The sequence below is a fragment of the Leucoraja erinacea genome, chromosome 27 (genome assembly GCF_028641065.1).
Source record: "Leucoraja erinacea ecotype New England chromosome 27, Leri_hhj_1, whole genome shotgun sequence".
In the NCBI taxonomy this organism is placed as follows: Eukaryota; Metazoa; Chordata; class Chondrichthyes; order Rajiformes; family Rajidae; genus Leucoraja; species Leucoraja erinaceus.
In genome coordinates, this window is record NC_073403.1 from 7,460,876 (window position 1) to 7,477,780 (window position 16,905).

Below are 16,905 nucleotides of genomic sequence, written 5' to 3' on the forward strand. Positions count from 1 at the left end.
GATTAAACCGAAGAGCTGGAGAAACTCAGCGGGCCAGGCAGCATCTCTGGAGAGAAGGAATGGGTGACGTTTTGGGTCGAGACCCTTCTTCAGACTGGTTAGGCAGATGGGAAACGAGAGATATAGACGATGATGTCGCGAGATAAAGAACAATGAATGAATGATAAGCAAAAATTAATATGATAAAGGAAACAGGCCATTTCTTTAGCATTTCTACACCTGTTTCTTTAGCTGTAACTTTTTCAAGCAGAGGGTGGTAGGTGTATGGAACAGGCTGCCGGAGGAGGTAGCTGAGGCAGGTACTGATAAACTGTACACTGCAAGGGCCATGAAGCGAGCGGGCAAGATCATCTCTGACACCTCGCACCCCTGGCCACAAACTCTTTGAATCACTTCGCTCTGGAAGGTGACTCCGGACTGTCAAAGCTGCCACAGCCAGACATAAAAACAGTTTTTATCCACGAGTAGTTGCTCAAGATTCAAGATTCAATTTAATTGTCATTTGGACCCCTTGAGGTCCAAACGAAATGCCGTTTCTGCAGCCATACATTACAAACAAATAGACCCAAGACACAACATAATTTACATAACCATCCATCACATCGCTGTGATGGAAGGCCAAAAAAACTTATCTCTCCACTGCACTCTCCCCCCCCTCCCCCGATGTCAGAGTCAAAGTCAAAGCCCCCGGCTGGCGATGGCGATTGTCCCGCGGCCATTAAAGCCACGCCGGGTGGTGCAAGGTCGCACACCGGGTCTTGGTGTTAGAGCCCCCAGCGTGCGCTCGCAGAGTCCCGCGGCCATTCCAAGCCGCGCGGGGCGGTGATTTCAGGCCCCGCTCCAGGAACTCTTCGACCCCGCAACTCGGGGCTCTACTCAACAGCCAAAAATCTGTAGCCTCCCTTTGATCTGGTATTTTGTTGGTTCACATGCTTGATCAATGGTGTTTTATCATTAATATTTTATTATTATTAATGTTTAGTGCTCTCGGAGTCATTCGTAACTGTCACTGTATGTCATGTTGTTACTTGTGGGCGGAGCACCAAGGCAAGTTCCTTGTATGTGAATACTTGGCCAATAAACTTACTTACTTACTATCGCAATGTTTAAGCGGCATTTCGACAGGTTTAGTGGGATATGGGCCAAACGCAGGTAGGTGAGACTAGTGTAGATGGGACATGCTGGCAGGTGTGGGCAGGTCGGGCCGAAGGGCCTGTTTCCACGCTGTGAGATTATGACTCTACAACTGCGGGCTGGAAATTAAAAAGCAGCAACAGCAAGGGAGCATCTGAGCCCAAGTCACAAGAACGTTACCACTCCATCTCAAAAACAAGAACGTTACCACCCAGCCACACTGCTGTGTTGAAAACAATAACGCTGCACAGCCGACCTTTAATTACTTGCCTCAGTGAATTTGACTCACCTTGAGCCTCAGCAACAAGCAATGGAAAATACCTCGCCACAGGAAGTAAAGACAGCAACAGCAGCGCCTTGCTGCTACCTTATGGGAGATCTATGTGTGCGCTGCTTCGCCACAACCTAGGGGCTGTAACCCGTGGAATTCTGAAGGTGGAGTGATTTAACTATTCACAACATGAAGGAGAAATGCTACTGTGGACAAACTAAACGTGGCGGGCCGTTTCACAACCCCAGCACTAGGAAGTAGTCCAAAACCAAGAGGAGAGACAGAGACGCAGAGAGACACAGAGAGAGAGGCAGAGAGGCAGAGAGGGACAGAGAGGGACAGAGAGGGACAGAGAGGGACAGAGAGGGACAGAGAGGGACAGAGAGGGACAGAGAGGGACAGAGAGGGACAGAGAGGGACAGAGAGGGACAGAGAGAGACAGAGAGACAGAGAGACAGAGAGACAGAGAGACAGAGAGACAGAGAGACAGAGACACACTCACATAGACAGAGACAGGGAGAGAGAGACAGGGAGAGAGAGACAGGGAGAGAGAGACAGGGAGACAGACAGAGAGACAGACAGAGAGAGAGACAGAGAGAGAGACAGAGAGAGAGAGAGAGAGAGAGACAGAGAGAGAGACAGAGAGAGAGAGAGAGAGAGAGAGAGAGAGAGAGAGAGAGAGAGAGAGAGAGAGAGAGAGAGAGAGAGAGAGAGAGAGAGAGAGAGAGAGAGAGAGAGAGAGAGAGAGAGAGAGAGAGACAGAGAGAGACAGAGAGACAGAGAGACAGAGAGAGAGAGAGACAGAGAGAGAGAGAGAGAGAGAGAGAGAGAGAGAGAGAGAGAGAGAGAGAGAGAGAGAGACAGAGAGAGAGACAGAGAGAGAGAGAGAGAGAGAGAGAGAGAGAGAGAGAGAGAGAGAGAGAGAGAGAGAGAGAGAGAGAGAGAGAGAGAGAGAGAGAGAGAGAGACAGAGAGAGAGAGAGAGAGAGAGAGAGAGAGAGAGAGAGAGAGAGAGAGAGAGAGACACAGAGAGAGAGAGAGAGAGAGAGAGAGAGAGAGAGAGAGAGAGAGAGAGAGAGAGAGAGAGAGAGAGAGAGAGAGAGAGAGAGAGACACAGAGAGAGAGAGAGACACAGAGAGAGAGACACAGAGAGAGAGAGACACAGAGAGAGAGACACAGAGAGAGAGAGACACAGAGAGAGAGAGAGAGAGAGAGAGAGAGAGAGAGAGAGAGAGAGAGAGAGAGAGAGAGAGAGAGACAGAGAGAGAGAGAGAGAGAGAGAGAGACAGAGAGAGAGAGAGAGAGAGAGAGAGAGAGAGAGAGAGAGAGAGAGAGAGAGAGAGAGAGAGAGAGAGAGAGAGAGAGAGAGAGAGAGAGACACAGAGAGAGAGAGACAGAGAGAGAGAGAGACAGAGAGACAGAGAGAGACAGAGAGAGACAGAGAGAGACAGAGAGAGACAGAGAGAGACAGAGAGAGACAGAGAGAGACAGAGAGAGAGAGAGAGAGAGAGAGAGACAAGAGAGAGACACATAGAGACACACACACACACACACAGGGAGATGGGGGAGAAGATGGGGAGAAGATGGAGGAGAGGGCAGAAATAGGCCCTTTGGTCCACCGACTCTGTGCCGACCAGCGATCACCCCCTACTCTAAGATGTAACTGAAGCCAATTAACGTACAGACCCGCACGTCTTTGGATGTTGGGAGGACATCGGAGCACCCGGAGAAAACTCACACGGTCATGGGGCCTACAGACTCCGTACAGACAGCAGCCGTGGTCAAGATCGAAGCCCGGGTCTCTGGCGCTGCGAGGCAGCAACACCACCACTGTGCCGCCGATGTTCACCCAGTGCTGGATGTCAGACACGTGATAGCAACACTTGGAACAGCGAGGAGGTTGAAAAACCCAACACCTGATGGGAACCTCGTCAGTTAATAGCAGCGGTGTAAAATTACAGCTCAGAAACTGGAATCTGTGGAATAAAACGCTCATCATTCGGGAGTGATAATGACCCCATGTTGAATGACATTTGCAACACAATCCAGCACACGGTATAAAAATAAGCTTGATGTACATCAAGGACATTGAAACCTTTGTGAACAGGATTGGTCAGCGGGGAGATCAGGAGGGAAGTAGCTATTGCATTCAGTGGGTACTGCAATATCTCATGAATATATTAAATAGTTTGTGCCCATCTCAGAACCACTTTGAGATGATGTTATGATGACCCAGTGTCCGAGCCTTCATCAGGGTGGCACGGTGGCGCAGCAGTACAGTTGCTGCCTTATGCCCCTGGTCCCACTTAGGAAACCTGAACGGGAACCTCTGGAGACTTTGCGCCCCACCCAAGGTTTCCCGTGCGGTTCCCGGAGGTCGCAGGTAGTGGAAGCAGGTAGGGAGACTGACAAAACCCTCCGGGAACCGCACGGAAACCTTGGGTGGGGCGCAAAGTCTCCAGAGGTTTCCGTTCAGGTTTCCTAAGTGGGACAGGGGCATTACAGTGCTTGCAGCGCCGGAGACCCGGGATCGATCCCGACTAAGGGCGCTGTCTGTACGGAGTTTGCACGTCCTCCCCGTGACCTGCCTGGGCTTTCTCCGAGATCTTCGGTTTTCTCCCACACTCCAAAGATGTACAGGTTTGTAATTTAATTGGCTTCATATTAGTGCAAATTATCCCTCGTGCATGTACTTAGTAACACGCAACACATTTTCATTGAAGATAGAGACAAAATGCTGGAGCCACTCAGCGGAACAGGCAGCATCTCTGGAGAGAAGGAACCAAAACGTCAACCACTCCTTCTCTCCAGAGGTGTTGCCTGTCCCACCGAGTTACTCCTGCATTTTGTGTCTATCTTTGGTGTAATCCACAATCTCCTTCCCACACACATTTTCATTTCTCCATTATCAGATTTGATCTTCCAATTCCCAGTTTTTGGAAGGAATGATGCAAATGATCCCAATCCTTCCCCATTGACTGTGCAATGAAAGTATATATCAACTTCATATTTAAGTTTATTAAATCTTCTTCCAACTTGCAAACAGTACAATCCTGACATTTTAGGGTAGGGTGTGCTAATCATTGCTGTCAGTGCCCGTGTGAAGTATCTTGCCGCACTTTAGTGCTGAAACATCGAAACATAGAAAATAGGTGGAGGAGGCCATTCGGCCCTTCGAGCCAGCGCCGCCATTCATTGCGATCATGGCTGATCGTCCCCAATCAATAACCCGTGCCCGCCTTCTCCCCATATCCCTTGGTTCCACTAGCCGCTAGAGCTCTGTCTAACTCACACAGGGTGCTGCTTATCTCTCTTGGTGCAGGAAGGAACTGCAAATGCTGGTTTACACCGAAGATAGACACAAAGTGCTGGAGTAACTCAGCGGGTCAGGCAGCATCTCTGGGGGGAAAAGGAATTTGGTAACGTTTGGGGTCAGGCGGTCTGAAGAAGGGTCGGGGCCTGAAACGTCACCTCTTGTGGTTTTGTGCCAAAGAGAAACTCGACCCCAAGATAGCAAGTGTAGATCTCCCCCACTGCATGTTGCAGCTAATAGTTTCCTCCCAGTCTCCGGCTTTGTAGCAGATGGTGCAGTAGTTGTTACCGGTCCTCCACAGCTGGCCGGATATAAAGAAACTGCCACAACAGATGTTCGCTGCTTGTCGAAGCACAAATATCTATCAACAAACTAGGCTCGAAGGAGCTGGAGGCTGCTCCGTTGTTACATCAGCCACCTTTGATTTGCATCAACTATAATCCTTCAACTCATAAGATCATAAGTGGTAGGAACAGAATTAGGCCGTTTGGCCCATCAAGTCTACTCCGCCATTCAATCACGGCTGATCTATCTCTCCCTCCTAACCCCATTCTCCTGCCTGCTCCCCATCACCTCTGACACCCGCACTAATCAAGAATCTTTCTATTTCAGCCTTAAATATATCCACTAACTTGCCACAGCCTTCTACGGCAAAGAATCCCACAGATTCACCACCCTCTGACTAAAGAAATTCCTCCTCACCCCCTTCCTAATGGAACATCCTTTCATTCTCCATGACCTCTAGTCCCAGACTCTTCCACTAGTGGAAACATCCTCTCCACATCCACTCGATCAAAGCCTTTCACTATTCTGTACGTTTCAATGAGGTCCCCCCCCTAATTCTTCTAGAATCCAGCGAGTACATAGAAACATAGAAATTAGGTGCAGGAGTAGGCCATTCGGCCCTTCGAGTCTGCACCACCATTCGATATGATCATGGCTGATCATCCAACTCAGTATCCCGTACCTGCCTTCTCTCCATACCCTCTGATCCCCTTAGCCACAAGGGCCACCTCTTACTCCCTCTTACAGGCCCAGTGCCGTCAAACACTCATCATATGTTCTCATAAGCTCATCATAACTCCCTCCATTCTCTGCCTTTTTATTTTTGCAGGGAATATTAAGAGTGCAGGTTGTTCACAGATGCACACTCTAACCACAGCAACGTTGACCCTGCCCAGTTCTGGTGGGCCTTTTGTTCAGAAGAACAGGAGGAGGAGAGAGAGAGATATACGATATGATACAATAGAGTTTTATTTATCCCAGGAGGGAAATCGATCTGCCAACGGTCATAAAACACAAAATACACGAGAACATGAAATTAGAGTGACGAGTAGAAAGGATCAGGGAGGGGTGTGCAAAGATCGAGAGAGGGGAGTCAGTCTCAGTCTACCCCACGACAGAAGGGGGAAGAGTTGTACAGTTTGATAGCCACAGGGAGGAAGGATTTCCTGTGGCGTTCTGTGCTGCATCTTGGTGGAACCAGTCTGTTGCAGAAGGCTTAAGGCAGGTGCATTCCTTAAAAATAGCAGAGTCAGGGGATATGGGGAGAAGACAGGAACGGGGTACTGATTGGGGATGATCAGCCATGATCACATTGAATGGCGGTGCTGGCTTGAAGGGCCAAATGGCCTACTCCTGCACCTGTTGTCTATAGTCATTCAAAACAAAATGCAGCCGCATGCAAAACATGGCAGGCATGCAGTGAAAGACGAGCGAATGGGGACAATATACAAAGCAGGGAAGAGTAATCTGAATTCTGCATCTTGCACTTTGCTCCAGCCATTGTACTCGAGCGTGACAGTGTATTTATGCACAGTATTATCTGATCTGACACAAGGCATGGAATACAAAGCTTTTCATTGTACCTCGGTATTTGTGGCAGGAAGGAAAAGGGCGGCACGTTTCCGCAGCAGTGGAGGTGCTGCCCAACAGCGGCAGAGACCCGGGTTCAATCCTGACTACGGGCGCTGTCTGTACAGAGTTTACGCATTCTCCCCGTAACCGAGTGGGTTTACGTCGGGTGCTCCGGTTTCCTCCCACGCTCCAAAGACTTACAGGTTGGTAGGTTAATTGGCTGAGTTTAGTTTTAGTTTCCTTTAGAGTAAACAGGCCCTTCAGCCCATCGAGTGCCACCTACCAGTGATCCCAGCACAGTTACACCACCCTACACACACTGGGGATAATTGACAATTACACCAAGCTAATTAACCTACAAACCATCTTTGGAGTGGGTGGGAGGAAACCGGAGATCTCAGAGAAAACACAAGTAGGTCACAGGGAGAACGCACAAGCTCCGTACAGGCAAGCTGCCAAGGTCAGGATCGAACTCGGGTCTCTGGTGCTATAAGGCAGCAACACTAATGGTTTGTTTTCGTAAAATCTGGTGGTCGTTGGTCTGCGCGGACTCGGTGGGCCTGTTTCCACGCTGTATCTCTAAACTAAACTAACAAGTCTAAGCCTAAGTGACATGCATTCATACCATGCCTCCCACAACCTTGATATGGGCCTTCAAATGCATCTGTTGCAGCCTATCAATGCACAGGAGCCACCCCTCACATGGCAGCTTCAAAGAGTCTCTGTGGTGTTGCTCTGGAGATAAAACGTTAGCCAGGATACCACTGAGAACGCCCTTTACGAGCCATCCAGATCAATGTTTTGTTTTTAACCACCTGCCTCCAGAGAGACGACCTCCCTCAGCACAACACGGCCTCTGATCTCAAATCAAAGAGGAGAGGGCTTTAAGGTGACAGAGGCGAAGTTTAAAGGAGATGCTCGGAGCAAGTTTCATTTTAAAACACACATGAGAGTGTTGGGTCCGGAAGGCTCCAGTGGAGGCAGATACGATAGTGGCCACTGTGGGGCTTTTTTTAGATAGGCACGTGGATTTGCAGGAAATGGAGAGATTTGGATCACATGCAGACAGAGGAGGGTTTAATGCCGTCACATTCGGCACAGATATTGCCGGCTGCCACTAACATGTCCCATCTACACTAGTCCTGCCCGCCTGGGTTTGGCCCATATCCCTCTAAACCTATCCTATCCATGTACTTATCCAAATGGGTTTTAAACATTTTGATAATACCTCAACCACCTCCTCTGGCAGCTTGTCCCATATATCTACCACCCTATGTGTAAAAAAAGTTGCCCCTTGGGGTCCTATTAAATCTTCCCCCCACCCCCTCATCTTAAACCTACGACCTCTGGTTTTTGATTCCCCAACTCTGGGTAAAATACTGTGCATTTACCCTCTCTATTCCCCTTATGATCTTATACACCTCTATGAGAGACTTGAAAATGGTACCAAACTAGCGACCCTGTATACTGTCTCAGTGTTCTACTGCTCTATACTCGTACTGTATCTGAGATGCTTATCTAGTGTATATCTAAGTGTAAACACTTTGTGTGGCAGTGGAGTGGCACTTGTAGCACTAAAATGAATTGTACTGTACCTCAGTACACGTGACAAATAAACTTCCATACCAGACCATCCTGCGCTCGAAGGGATAGTCCTAGCCTGCTCAACCTCTCCCGAAAGCTCAGGCCCACCAGTCCTGATAACATCCTCATCCTGCTCTAAGCTCCACCACCCTAACACCGGCTCGCTGGATCATAGTCAAGTCAAGTCACTTTTACTTCCATAGCACATTTAAAAAACAACTCTTGTTGGCCAAAGTGCTTTACATTGGTGGAGGTACTAACATAGAGGTTAGGTGCAGGAGTAGGCCACTCGGTCCTTCGAGCCTGCACCGCCATTCGATATGATCATGGCTGATCATCCAACTCAGTATCCTGTACCTGCCTTCCCTCCATACCCCCTAATCCCTTTAGCCACAAGGGCCGCATCTAACTCCCTCTTAAATATAGCCAATGAACTGGCCTCAACTACATTCTGTGGCAGAGAATTCCACTGATTCACCACTCTCTGTGTGGAAAATGTTTTTCTCATCCCGGTCCTAAAAGATTTCCCCCTTATCCTTAAACTGTGACCCCTTGTTCTGGACTTCCCCAACATCGGGAACAATCTTCAACAGTGGTTCATAGATTAAGTACATACATAAATACACACATATAGCCTTCCCTCAGAGGACGTCAAGAAACGCTTGAGAGTAAAGATGAGTTTTAAGTCTCGACTTAAAGGAGTCGATGGAGGGGGCAGTTCTGATGGGAAGAGGGATGCTGGTCCACAGTCTAGGAGCTGCAACCGCAAAGGCAACCGCGGTCGGTCGCCCCTGAGTTTATGCCTAAGGCCTCTACCTATCGTAGGGCCTCTACCTGCTCCTGAGACCTGCAAGGAGCCATTAACCATGAACTCTGCACAGAATGTAGGCTGCATAGAAAATCCCAGCAAGGACAGTCAACCTACATGAAGAATGTAATTAACTATAGACTTTATCTAGGACAATAACATGGGGCTCCTCTTTCAGAAAGGCAAGGCAAAGACGATGTTCTGAAACAGAGTGGAAGGCGCATCGAGAGGAAAGTGAACCCATGGAATCTGTTCAGGAAATGCCTTGAAAACAAACGAGTTTATGGTTCAATTCAATGGAACAGCGAAGAGATCAGCAGGAGCGCCAGACTATTTTGACTGAATGGCCAAGCACATTTACTGCGCGCACGCACACACACACACACACACACACGCAATCACTTCTAAAACCAAGTCTTGGAGCACCAAGCTCACAGATCCATTGACGGCAGTTGAGGCACTGCTTCAGAAGCGTTGCACAGCCCAATAAATCCACCCCTTGTCCACTCTCCAAACGCACAAAGTGCCACTTTCCCCAGAGGCTGCTGCTAGAATGAGGGGCTACACTCATCGGGATTAAAGTTCATTTAGTGGCAGTAACTTCGCCAAGATCATACGAGTCGCATAAACCAGGACCATGCACACTGATAATATTGAACAAATGCAATCTGTACTAGTGTAATATGTACCAGTCATTCTGAAAGCTAATGGTGTTTAGGGGTGGCACAATGCAAGAGTTGCTGCCTTGCTGCGCCAGAGACCTGGATTCGATCCTGACGACGGGTGCTCTCTGTACGGTTCTCCCTGTGACCACATGGAGTTTACTGGGTGGTCCGGTTTCCTCCCACACTCCAAAGACGTGCAGATTTGTGTTAATTGGCTTTGATTGTAAATTATCCCTAGTGTGTGTAGGATAGTGCTAGTGTCAAGTCGTCAAGTTTATTCGTCACGTACACATACGAGATGTGCAGTGAAATGAAAAGTGGCAATGCTCGCGGACTGTACAGGGATGGCTGGTCAGCACGGACTCGGTGGGCCGAAGAGCCTCTTTCCACGCTGTATCTCTAAACTAAACAGGACAGGCACTCTTTTAATGAGGACAAAAGAGATTGCAGATGGTGAAATCACAGGTTTAAAAATTGCTGGACGAACCCAGCAGGTTGGGAAGAAGGGTCTCCACCCAAAACATCAACTGCCCATTTCACTCCACAGATGCTACCTGACTCGCTCAGTTTCGGCAACAGTTTAACTATTTTAATGATGTTTTTACGAGGGTGTTATATTGTCCAAGTCTGCTGCTCCTGTGTGGATAACAATGGGATCTCATACATCCACCATGTGGGCAGACACTACCTTGAATCCTAACGTGGGACTTGAATCCAACTGCACAGCATTCCCACAGGGGCTGTAGAGTTGCTGCCTTGTAGCTCCAGAGACGCGGGTTCGATCCCAACCAGGGGTGCTGTCTGTACGGAGTTTGTACGTACTCCCCCTGACCTGTGTGGGTTTTCTCCGGGTGCTCCACTTTCCTCCCACGTTCCAAAGACGTGCAGGTTTGTAGGATAATTGGCTCCTGTCACCAGTTCTATCTTGTGAAGTGTGTAGGATAGAACTAGTGTACGGGTGATCGCTGAGCTGAGCGGCCAAAGGCCCTGCCTCCACGCTGTATCTCTAATCATCATCCTCATCATCGTTGAAAACATCAACAGGCACGGTGCTGGGAAGCCCTGTCCCACGGTACGAGTTCATTCCAAGAGCTGTCCCGAGTTTAAAAAAAAAAATCAAACTGGAGGCAAGCACGGAGAATGAACATAGCGGGTACATTGGAGCTCGGGGACGTCTCTTAGCGGCTCATAACGCTAACGGCAGGTACTCGGGAAGACTTGCTAACGGCAGGTAAGCACGGGAAGACTCGTGAAGATTTTTCAACATGATGAAAAATGTCCACGAGAGCCCCGAGTACCGACGAGTGGCCATTACCGTAAATCTCCGAGTTCGAATCAAGGCAAACTCGGGAGAGCTCTTGGAATGAACTCGTACCATGGGACAGGGCTTTTACAATGCTGTGTACGACAGCGATCGCAACTTCTACTGAAGTGTGGATGGCCGTTGGCTCGCTAGGAGCACACCTGCCCTTTGACAGGTCTTGTTTTTGGTCCTGCTGGGGCTCCATCTCTAAACCAAACTAAAACAGTATTGCGAATTGTACGGATTTGTCGGACACCATTCTAACATCAGGAGTGCAATCACAGAGGCAGACACTTGTAACTTCATTAACCAAAAATTAGTTTGGTGTTGTTTGTCTGGAAAGAAAACGGATAGATGACATTTCAGGTAGGACCCTTATTCTAGAAATCGACTATCTAGTACGAGTTGACTGTATCTTGCATGATTTGTTATTGCCTAATATCTAGTATGATTTGCATACAAACAAAGCATTTCACTGACAATAACGAACCTATACTAGTATTAAATGGGCGGCACAGTGGCAGAGCTGCCGCCTAACAGCGCTTGCAACGCTGGAGACCCGGGTTCAATCCTGTCTACAGGTGCTGTCTGTATGGAGTTTGTATGTTCTCCCTGTGGGTTTTCTCCGAGATCTTCGGTTTCCTCCCACACTCCGAAGATGTACAGGTTTGCAGGTTAGTTGGCTTGGTATAAGTGTAAATGATCCATAGTGTGTGTAGGATGGTGTTTCGTGTGCAGGGATCCCTGGTCGGTGCCTGTTTCCGGGCAGTATCCCCAAAACTAACAAACTAAAACTAAATGGCTGATGCTGCTGGATTGAACTAAGCCCGTGAGACCAGACAGCGTTGTAGCTACGGGTCTGAAGACCTACATGCAAGAATTAGCTTCACCTCAAACCAAGCTGTTCCTTTACAGATGCAACATTGGCATCTGCCCAACAACATCAAAAGTGAAACAAAAATAGAAAATGTTCTCAGAACTTTAGCAGGTCAAACCGCAGCCTTGGAGAGAGAAACACAGCCTATGTTATGTTTCAGGTCACGGATGCTTCATCAGAACCTGGAATGGAACGAAAGCAACAAGTCCAGAGAGAGAAGGTAGACACAAAACTCAACGGGACAAGCAGCTTCTCTGGGTAGAAGGAATGGGTGACGTTTCAGGTCGAGACCCTTTGGGTCTGCGTTCAGCTTATTGTCATGTGTGCCCGAGGTACAGCGTAAAGCTTTTGTTGCGTGCTAACTAGTCAAGACAATACAATCAAACCACCCACAGAGTACAAAGACACGATAAACAGAGTAACATTGAATAATGTTTAGTGCAAGATAAAGTTCAGTAAAGTCCGATCAAAGATAGTCCGAATGTCTCCAATGATTTGGTTCGTTGCCCCTGGACTGCTCGCTAGTTGTTGATAGAATGGATTAGTTGCCTGATAACAGCTGGGAAGAAACTGTTCCTGAATAAACAGAGTATTTTACCCAGTGTTGGGGGAATCAAGAACTCGAGGACATAGGTTTAAGATGAGGGGAGAAATATTTAATAGGAACCCGATGGGCAACTTTTTCTACACATAGGGTGGTGGGTATAGGTATAAAGCTGAACAATATGGTATTCGAGGCATGTACTATAACAACATTTAAAAGATATTTGGACAGGTACATGGATTGGAAAGGTTTAGAGGGATATGGATAAACATAGGCAGGTGGGACTGGTGTAGATGGGACACCGTGATCAGCATGGGCAAGTTGGGCCGAAGGGCCTGTTTCCATACTGTACGACCCTAAGTACATGACTGAGTTTAAAGTGTTTTGGAATATCCTGAATATCTGTGAAACATCTTGTTGGAATGTAAGCTTGTATCATCGTCAATATCCCTCGAATCCCCTTTCCCCCCGACTCTCAGTCTGAAAAAGGGTCTCGACCCGAAACGTCACCTATTCCTTTTCTTCACAGATGCTGTCTGGCTGGCTGAGTTACTCCAGCACTTTATCTAGAGCTGCTGTCCCATCTTCAGATGGTCTTGGGGGAAACTACATACTCGTCAGCGCTACAAAAATAACATGTTGACAGTCTCATGCAAAGGAGGCAGAAAGCTCAGCCCAATCATTAGCGGCATGAAATGCCTGAAATCCTTTCTGCAAATTGACACCAAGCCTTTGACTGGGAACAATTAAGCCATTTATTGCACCAACCAACCCTGCTGAAGGTCAGCAGTCTGCAGGGCTACTGGACACCACATCACATTCTTGAGTTGCGTTCTTTCTGGTGAACTTGACACCCACGCTAGGACAAGCCAGTGCTGACAGGCTGGGAATAGATGGCGCAGGGAATAACTCAATGTCTAGATGCAAACTGTGCAACTGCTGAAAGACAGGGCAACCAAGTTCAATCCAGTCCTCGAAGACAGACCCAATAATGCCGGAGTAACTCAGCGGCGTGCTGCCTGGTCCACCGAGTTACTCCAGCATTTGGTGTCCATCTTCGGTGTAAACCAGCACCTGCAGATCCGACTTAATCCAGTCCTCTCCCGATTCTACAGAACACATTCTCCGGCTGGGTTACCCAACAGCTTAGGAGCAGTTCCATACTAGGATGCTGCCAGGACTCGAGGGTCTGAGCCATAGGGAGAGGTTGAGCAGCGGTGGACTCTATTCCTTGGAGCACAGGAGGATGAGGGGAGATCTTATAGAGGTGTACAAATTCCTGAGGGGAATAGATCGGGTAGACGCACAGAGTCTCTTGCCCAGAGTAGGGGAATCGAGAACCAGAGGACATAGGTTTAAGGTGCAGGGGAAACCATTTAATAGGAATCTGAGGGGTAACTTTTTCCACACAAAGGGTGGTGGGTGTATGGAACGAGCTGCCAGATGAAGTAGTTGAGGCAGGGTCTACCGCAGTGCTTAAGAAACAATTAGACACGTTTAGAGGGACATGGGCCTAATGCTGGCAGGTGGTACTAGTGTAGATGGGACATGCTGGTCGGTGGGGGCAAGTTGGACCGAAGGGCCTGTTTCCACACTGTGTGACTCCAAGGGAACCGGGTCATAATTTATTACACAATCACAGGATGCTTCAGTGGAATACCACAGGCTGGGCCTATGAGGAGCAAGTGCACAGGGTGTGGGTTAACCCTGGCATAATCTGCAAGGTGTACAAACAAACCCTGGCTCCAAAACAAAAACTGGTGAAAACCGTACGTCAAGGTCTGATCAGTAACCTAGAAACATAGAAACATAGAAAATAGGTGCATGAGTAGGCCATTCGGCCCTTCGAGCCTGCACCGCCATTCAATATGATCGTGGCTGATCATCCAAATCAATATCCCATACCTGCCTTCTCTCCATACCCCCTGATCCCTTTAGCCACAAGGGCCACATCTAACTCCCTCTTAAATCTAGCCAATGAACTGGCCTCAACTACCTTCTGTGGCAGAGAATTCCACAGATTCACCACTCTCTGTGTAAAAAATGATTTTCTCATCTCGGTCCTAAAAGACCCTCTTAGCCTTAAACTGTGTCCCCTTGTTCTGGACTTCCCCAACATCGGGAATAATCTTCCTGCATATAGCCTGTCCAAACCCTTAAGAATTTTGTAAGTTTCTATTAGATCCCCCCTCAATCTTCTAAATTCTAGCGTGTACAAGCCGAGTCTATCCAGTCTTTCTTCATATGAAAGTCCTGCCATCCCAGGAATCAGTCTGGTGAACCTTCTCTGTACTCCCTCTATGGCAAGAATGTCTTTCCTCAGATTAGGAGACCAAAACTGTACGCAATACTCTAGGTGTGGTCTCACCAAGACCCTGTACAACTGCAGTAGAACCTCGCTGCTCTTACACTCAAATCCTTTTCACTAGATCACTAGTGGACGTGGAGAGGCTGTTTCCAGTAATGGGAGAGTCCAGGACCCGAGGGCACAGCCTCAGAATAAAAAAATTATGTACCTTTGAAATGGAGAAATGAATAGGAATTCCAGAAGGTGGTGAATCTGCGGAATTCATTGTCACAGACAGCAGTGAGGGGTTTTCCAGGCAGCGATTGCTAGGCTCAGTAAGGGCGTCAACGGGTATGTTTAGGAAGTTTATACTGCTTCTTCAAGATGCTTCTTGATTGGCATGGAATGGATTTGCGGGGAATGGAGGAGATATGGATTATATGCGGGCAGTTACGAGTTGGGCTTGGCAGCACGTTTGGCCCTGACGTGTGGGCAGAAGGGCCTGTTCCTGTGCTGTACTATATTCTAGGGTATAGGTCTCTTTCTGGTACTCTTCCCCCTCCTTGATGGGGGGGGGGGGGGGGGGGGGGGGGGGGGGGGGGGGGGGGGGGGGGGGCAGAGGCAGAAACTTAGAAAGGTCAAGTGGGCTAGGACAAGAAAACAGACTGTACACGACCGAACTGTGGACACAAAAACACACACACACCCGAGCCTTTGACCCACTTTCACGGCCTCAACAAGAACCTGCCTGCCAGGAACCTGTCACAGCTCCCTTGGGTGCAGCATTCACGTGGTCCATGGCCACGACTTGTGGCAAAGGCAGTCTCCTCTTGTGTGTGTGTGTGTGTATGTGTGTGTGTGTGTGTGTATGTGTGTGTGTGTGTGTGTGTGTGTGTGTGTGTGTGTGTGTGTGTGTGTGTGTATATGTGTATATGTGTGTGCGTGTGTAACATAGATAATAGGTGCAGGAGTAGACCATTCGGCCCTTCGAGTCATCCTCCTGCCTCAATGTGACATTGCTGATCATCAGTACCCCGTTCCTGCTTTCTCCCCATATCCCTTAATTCCGTTAGCCCTAAGAGCTAAACCTAATAACTCTCGAATACATCGTGTGTGTGTGTGTGTGTGTGTGTGTCAATGTGGATCCATCCCTTCCCCTTCCTTGCAGGCTGCGGTCAACTCTGTGACCTTGTCCACAGAAGCTAAACACCCCCTTAGCCCTCCCCCGGACCCAGATAAAGGTGTAAACTCACGGGCTCCAGGCGCTGGAAATACAATATATCCCGGGAGAGCGGCTCCAGATACAAGTGGGTCAAAGCTGCAGCTCCCAGCCAGGGGAGGGGGGAGGGAGGGAAGTTGTCCTCCTGTCCTCCACACCCCGTCCAGGCGCCTTCCTCAGGTGCGAAGTGAAGGTGGGGAGGTGTTCCCCGTGTCCCACAGTAGCAGCCGCGCCGGCAGCGCTTAGTCCCTGCAACAGCCCCCCTCGCCTCTTCCGCGTCCGCTGCTCCAGCCGCGCCCGTCAATCACCCGCCCCACAAGACACGCCCATCCGAAAGAGACCCCGCCCCCGTCCCCAACAAGACACGCCCACCCGAGAGACCCCGCCCCCAATCTGGGCTCAGCCTTAGACATGAATTTTGGCTTATTCTTCAAGAAAGAACTGCAGATGCTGGAAAATCGAAAGTAGACAAAATTGCTGGGGAAACTCAGCGGGTGCAGCAGCATCTACGGAGCGAAGGAAATAGGCAACGTTTCGTGCCGAAACGTTGCCTATTTCCTTCGCTCCATAGATGCTGCCACACCCGCTGTGTTTCTCCAGCAATTTTGTCTACCTTTGAATATTGCCTTGTGCAGGAAGGAACTGCAGATGCTGGTTTAGACACAAAATGCTGGAATAACTCAGTGGGACAGGCAGCATCTCTGGAGAGAAAGGATGGGTGACGTTTCGGGACGAGATCTCCCATTCCTTCTAGAAACATAGAAACTAGGTGCAGGAGTAGGCCATTGGGCCCTTCGAGCCAGTACCACCATTCAATATGATCATGGCTGATCATCCAAAGTCAGTACCCCATTCCTCCTTTGATTCCCTTAGGCCTTAAGAGCTAAATCTAACTCTCTCTTGAAAACTCTCTCCAGATACAGTGAGTTACTCCAGCATTTTATACAAGCTGTGGTGGTAGGTACCTGAGGGATAGCTTTTTCACACAGATGGTGGTGGGTGTATGGGACGTGTTGCTGGATGAGATAGTTGAGGCAGTGACTA

General features: G+C 48.8%; 1 protein-coding gene across 2 annotated transcripts in view; it reads right to left on the bottom strand.

The window, feature by feature from the left end:
* The window catches only part of LOC129710169 (oxysterol-binding protein-related protein 7-like), a 69,570-nt gene extending 53,513 nt beyond the window's left edge, over positions 1-16,057 (bottom strand). For both annotated transcript variants that reach the window (XM_055656957.1, XM_055656956.1), the window contains exon 1: positions 15,896-16,057. The gene's annotated coding sequence lies outside the window, so the exon portion shown is untranslated. The remainder of the gene's footprint in view (positions 1-15,895) is intronic.
* Positions 16,058-16,905: the final 848 nt, after the last annotated feature.